Source organism: Eleutherodactylus coqui, chromosome 5 (assembly GCF_035609145.1).
Source record: "Eleutherodactylus coqui strain aEleCoq1 chromosome 5, aEleCoq1.hap1, whole genome shotgun sequence".
NCBI lineage: Eukaryota > Metazoa > Chordata > Amphibia > Anura > Eleutherodactylidae > Eleutherodactylus > Eleutherodactylus coqui.
This window is the reverse complement of record NC_089841.1, coordinates 68,551,783-68,558,669: the sequence shown is the minus strand read 5'-3', so window position 1 is coordinate 68,558,669 and position 6,887 is coordinate 68,551,783.

Genomic DNA, 6,887 nt, shown 5'->3' with positions numbered 1-6,887 from the left:
TGACCAGCCAACCATTCTCTGAGCTGCTCGTATTTTAAACCTTAATTTGGAACACAAGAATATACCTATAGCATTCAACTGCCCTAACAAAACTTGGTACCGAAAACCCGGGCCAAGGCAAGATAGATTTTTTTTTTTTTTTTAATCCACCAGACACCCACTGTGGTCATGCATTGGGACTGACAGATCAATTGGATCCATAGGTAGGAAGCTTATTCTTACACTTATATCTGTCCCTCCCTATGCTAAGTCAGTAATGGTAGGCTAGTGGGCAGAATAGGACACTACTGTCGTGTCTGTACCTTGTCCAAGAACCAGACAGAGGTATATTCTTACTGCTATTTCTCCATATAGGGAGCCCAGTACTATGAATGAAGCATTATAGTTGGGGCCCTGTTACAGATTTTGCATTAGAGCCCAGAAGCTTCATGTTACGCCTCTGGACTTGATTGTTCCTATTACGGGAAGATATTAAGATGATACTAAAAGTTGACAGTGAAATCTGTTGTGTAGTTCAAGTATTAGAAACGGTTAATGTTGCTACACTTTCCTCCAAGATCAGATAAATTCCGGAGGGAAGGGCTGTCAGTTTAGAGAAGGAGAGGTGGCAGATGAGTGATATAGTAGTAATTCAGTGAATTTGTATGCCACACTGTGAATATTGCGTGTGTAGTGTGTGTTGATCAGTAGAGGATTATATGGTTATTACTATTTGAAAGAGAGAGAAAGATTTGAGCTCATGGAGGAAGGTTCAATTGAAGGCAGAAATTGCTCTCATAGTAAAATTGGCCCTTCTGTTTGTTGCTTTCAGAGGAGAGGGTGCCCGACAGCCCACTTCAACTAGGACATACATGCTGTTACGCCTAGACCCCTATAGTCCTAGGTTTCGTTATACGGGATGTCAGGACTTGATTTTTGCCCTCCTGTTCATGACCCAATTAGGTAAACGAACTGGGGTTTGTGAAAGTGTGCAAGGTTAAGAGTGCGTTATGGGAAACTCACTTGGAAGTGAGGGCAGGGTCTCTCAGAGAAAGATGGCCAAGCAAATAGAGCAAAGGAAATGATGGGGTCAAGGGGTGTCAGAGAATGCTAAAGCATGCAGGAATGACTTCAGAAGGCTGTTTGGATGTTGAAAGACCTGAAAGGTTTAGTAGTGAACAGCGTGGATGACTGAGACAAAGGTCTCACAAATCCAGCCAATAGGTGGAGAAAGGTCTCAGAAGAAGGAACTAGAGGAAGTTTTAAAGAGTTTGAACAAAATTGTCATGTATGAGTGCTATACTGAAGGTTGTAATGATGGTTCTAAAACAAAGATAGACGAACATACGAATCTAAGCCCTAGTCCTACAGAGCAGGTGTCCATGTGTAAACTACCAACAAACCCTGAACAAGACCCTACTCTTTGTGCTCATAATATGCACACTTTATAAACAACTTATAAGTGTGAGTGGATAGATCTGTACAACCTTACTCAAGTGGCGGATCTCATTCACACTGTTGTATGTTGCTTCTATGTGAAACCAGAGAGAATAACTGACCAGCAATGTGAAAAATCTGGCACAATAGGACCACATTACATAGTGGGGTTAGAAGACTGGGCGAGAAAAAAGTTACAAAAGCGGTCATATCAGACTGTACAAAAAGCATTATGCTACAGTCCAAGAGACAGAGATGGGTTATAGTTCTGACAATTATATTGATGCATGACTATTTTCATCAGCCTTTGTGGAGAGCTTGCGCAAGCCTCTCCTTAAGGGACTAGTGAAGGCACATCCCAAATTGCATTAATAGCTACATTCCAAGCTATTAGATATGGCAAAGTGTGTGGAACAAGAGCTGAAGTCTATCCACTGCCTTAGAATCATTATGAATTTCCAGTTGAACACCACCAGAGAGCTGGGAAGAGGACGACCAGGAGCAATTACATGCCATAACCGTGGTAGGCCAGGACATCTAAGACCATAGCTCTCCTCTCCAAGCTGCCCCTAACACCTCTGACACCCTATGGGGCGTTGGCAATCCAGTATCTGCTGTGTATGTAATAACTGTCCTTCAATCAGTAGCATCGTTGCCCATAGTTAAAGCTATCTTGCCGGGGACCAGGATGCTTAACTTTTTGATAGATACTGGGGCAGGTATGTCTGTCATACACACATATAACATATTTCCCTTATGAGATCACAGATGATTTTATCACTTGCACCGAAGTGGATCGTAATCCCACCTGACCTCCACGGACCATGCTACTAGTTGCGGATATCAACTGGGGTTGCAAAATTTTCTCCCCCACAAGGTTCTAATAGAATTCTGTGCAAAAAAAAAAGTGAGGATTGAAATGGTATGATTTTTGCTCGACAAGACAATTAGAATGTAACACTTGTTGGCTCTGATCATAAATAATGTGGATCTGTTATTTTTGTGCGTGAGAGTGTGAAGGGCCTGTATACTGTTGGAATACTTGACCTGAAGTGTGAAAGATATGCTGTAACACATAGCCAGACTACAAGGGGTGTAGCTAAGTGATGTAAGGGAGGGAAAAAAGAGCCTAGCAGAGAGAGGTGAGTGGAGTATGGCTGCATACATGTACATTTATATTATATAGTTATAATATACTTTTTTCCCTTGATGCGTGTGCAACACAAGTACATGATGTGTTTAAAATATTGGGTTCTACTTATCTGAATACTATTGAAGTATGATGCTAAAATGAGATCATTGTGTACTTGACAGTCTTATGCGTGCATTGCAAACAGAATCAAATTAATAACAAAAATGTACGTTAAAGGGTATTCCTATTCCATTTCCAATGGATTTATGGTGTCAGAGAGCTGCCCAGCCAACTTATGAGGGGCAGACATACAGTACAGCAGCAATTGAATATACCGTAAACTGTATTAGGTCTTTAATGAATCAGCAGTTAACCGCCATTGGTGCAGTTCTTAGGGAAAAGAATTTAGAATCTATAACTGTCGGCAGCAAGTTTGTACATAGGTTCCAGAGGAGTTATGCGCTCCCTTAGGCTGGGGGGAATTGCCGTGGAATGTCTGTGCGGACTTTCTGTATGGAAATTCCGCTCATGTTTTTAATCCCGGGATTAGCCAGCAAAGTGCATGAGATTTGCAAAAATCTCGTCCACACATTGCGGCCAAGCTGCGCTGAAATTGACATGCGGTGCAAAAAACAAAGCCGCAGCATGTCAATTCTTTCTCCGTTTCCGCAATGGGGAGAGATGGCCACAGCGAAATGCAGGCGGCGAAGCCGCTCCAAAATCCATGGCTAAAGGCTGCAGGTTTGGAAGTTACGCCGATCCCGCGAGATTTCTGTCCTGTGTGACCCCAGCCTTCCTGTCACGGTCCCTCATACAGGCATGAAAATACAGCATGGAGTACGGAACAAAAATCCTTCAGCTACCAGACTCACTAAGGCCGCCTGCAGACGAGCGGAAATCCCGCCGCTGAAAGTCTGCATAGGAGTGCATGACAATACGCACTCCTATGCAGACGGCCGCGGTTTGGCCACGCGAAATCTCGCGCGGCAAACAAACCGCGGCATGTTCTAATTTTCTGCGGGGCACGCACTCACCTGGCCGCCGGCTCCGGTCTGCGCATGCGCCGGCTGCGCGGCAGCCGGCACATCAAAGAGTCGGGGCCGCCAGGCGCGGGTGAGTAAGCGCTCGTCCCTGCAGGCTCTGGGGTCGGATCGCGCGGCGAGATTTCTCGCTGCCGGATCCAACCTGCTCGTCTGCAGGCGGCCTAAGTCTGAGACCGCCCTGCTAGCACCCTCACATCACAATCAGAATGGTTCTACATACAGTTTAATTATTTCTGCTAACTTTGGAAAGGAGGGGGGAGGGGCAGACCATGACATTACATTTCGAAAGCATGATTGTCTGGAATTAATGGAAGTGAAACTAGGGGCCTTGAAAATGTTTAATCTGTCATTACTAATGCAGACTTTAAGGGTTTTTTTTTTGTAGTGTGTTCTAGATATGAAAATGGAGGGTAGCAGACATTATCGCTTCTATCACATGCTGGACTAACATATCAAAGGCAAGGCAGGCAGCTGGGTGTTCACTGTGGCAGTTGCACAAGTTGTTGATCCCAAAGCAGCATTAACCCAAGGACTAAAGAGAATAGGGGATGCTGCTTGCAGCTTATAAAGCTTTGCCTTGTAAGCTTCATCAATAGACACATTGTGTACTTAGAAATACAAATTCATTTATTTCCGGTCGCAATCTTCAAACATTGCTGCTACCTCCAAAGAGGACTAATTCTGACTGTTGGGTGTCGAGCGATCATCCGGTGTAATATAGGTCATGTGTGGACGGATGTTAGCAGCAAGGAGTGTGACTGGTTCCACTGCTGCCCTCTTGTGGGCAACAGAAAAATTACAACTAGACAGAATTACCACAAATGCTGCATCTGAGAATTGTCATCTATGAATGTATTTGTGTAACACTTAAAGGAAAAATAGTTTTGTGCCGTTAGCCAGTAGATAAGCAAATTTCCTCACTAGTTGATACCGATTAATTATAAATGGATGCCAAATACCAGGCTTTAGAGACTATTTACGCTTCTTCATCCAGTATGTTTTAATACCAAATCTAGTGTCATATTTAAAAAGGTGTTTTCTATGCAAAATACAACTGATGAGCTATAGTTGATCAGCCAGGATCTGCCACCGGCAAACCCCAGCCAATCAGCTGCCGTGATACACATCGGTCAAAGCAGAAGTTGCTGCTCCAACCAGTGTAATGGCAGGCGTCTTTAACGGCAGCCGCAGCTCTCAATGAAATCAATGGGTGCTGTGCCTGCATTTACAAGTTCAAGCTACAACAACACAGGGGTCAGAGCAGGAGCTTCCGCTCCAACCCATGTGTAGTGGCACTGACAGCTGGCACTCGATCAACTATTGATGACCTATCCTGAGGATAGGTCATCAATAGTATTTTGAATGGAAAATCCCTTTAAACACAAAAGGACACCGGAATAGTGTGGTAAAGTAGCCCATGATGTGAGGCATCTATTTACAAATACCACTACTTGCTTTTTGAAGGGTGCCCTATACGGTATCACTTTCTTCTGCCTAACTGGTAAACAAGGATGTAGATATAGGGCACATGTGCCAAACACAAGGCAGTCACCTCATGATATGTGGCCTGCTGCCCATGCCGCAAGCAAACAGCATTCCGCTCACCCAGCCTGCAGCTCTGAGCTGGCAGTGCTGTCTGTGACCGCTGACCTCTCACCCTCCGATGCCTGTGTGCGTCATCACAGACTTAACAAGCAGCAGCTACTGCCACCGGACCAATACTGCAGTCTGGCTCAGTCTAACGGCTGTAAGGATGATGCCTGGCTGGACACCAATATGTGGATCGCTATTACTACTGTGGCCACTATTACTATACAACTGGTTCTTTGAAGGTAACCATAAGGCTGAAGTGGCCCTCAGTGAAAAGGAGTTTGACACGCCTGATAAGGGGATACAAATATGTAGCTGCATCATCCTGGTCCTAACAGCCCCTTTTCCAATTTATAAGGTACCAGTTCCGCGGCGGAGCTAGTCACGGCCGTGGGAAGCCGGCTTTAGACATACTATATGGGCCATGAATATTTGTATAAGTATGGCCTTTTTTTTAGGGATTTCTGTATGTACAAGGAGTCATCAAAAACTATCCGCACTCTGCCTGTAGAATTTGTTTTAATCATCTTTCAGAAGAGACAAACATTATTTTTCTTCCTGCTTTTCAATACACCTTGTCCATCTGTCAAGCAGCTTTCATATTCCCTCACTAAAAATGTTTTAGGCTGAGCGGTGAGCCACAAGTGCTCCGCTGTCCGATGCTCATAGTGATGAATATGTTGCATGCCGTTAGCACTGCTACACACTAGACCCATGTAGTGGCCAGTGCTTGTAACTACAGGTGCAGCTTCCATTGATGTAAATGACATCCCAAGCTGGAGGCACAAGCATCAGCCACTACACACAGGTCAGCGGAGCAGCAGCTTCTGCTCTGTACCCGATGTGTAGCAATGCTGATCAGTCGGGTACCCAAGTGGTGGATCCCAGCTGATCAACTACTCATGAACTATCCTGAGGTTAGGGCATCAATAGTATTAGTCTCTGGAAAACCCCTTTAACATAACACATTCAAACCTGCACAGCCATGATCCCTTTTCTGCAATATGTAGTGTGCAAAATGGATAGGATATTGTGCCCCAAACAGAAACCTCTACCTTCCTGCAGGGACCATCCAGCTATGTAACACGTAGGCGCCACACCACCTCCTGACCCCCTTAAAGGCCAGATCTGACAGCTAAGGCCTAGTTGCTGGTCGCTTTCTACCATTTGCATTCTTATTAAATAACCCTTTCCAATCCACTGTCTGACGTCTGAAGACATTCTAATTGAAGGCTGTACAGCTCCGATGTCGGAAGACGTCCGGCGGGGTAATTTTACTGTAGATTACCGGCCGCTCTGTTATTGGGGGCCTCTCCAACATGTCCCATACTGCAGTGCTGGCTCCAGCCAGCAGATGGCGCCATTGTATAATGGCAGAAAGAGAAAGCCCCCTAGGCAACCCTGAATCCAAAATTGGATTGTAAAGGGTTAATGCTCATAGATCTAAATTTCTCTTCACCTAGAGGCTCACTCCAAGCGATCAGCTCTTCCTTGCCATCAGCAACTCTGATGCCACCTTGTGCTGACATGTTTAAGAGAGTATCTGATTTAGAGGGTTATAACATGATCTGGCACCATTGAAAAAATGTTATTGAGCAGAGATGTCAGATCAGACCTCCTGTAAGCCTATAATCTATATAAAGACAAGGCAAGAAAAGGGATCAATCACATCCCGATGGATGCCGTGTACTGGGAATGAAATTCAG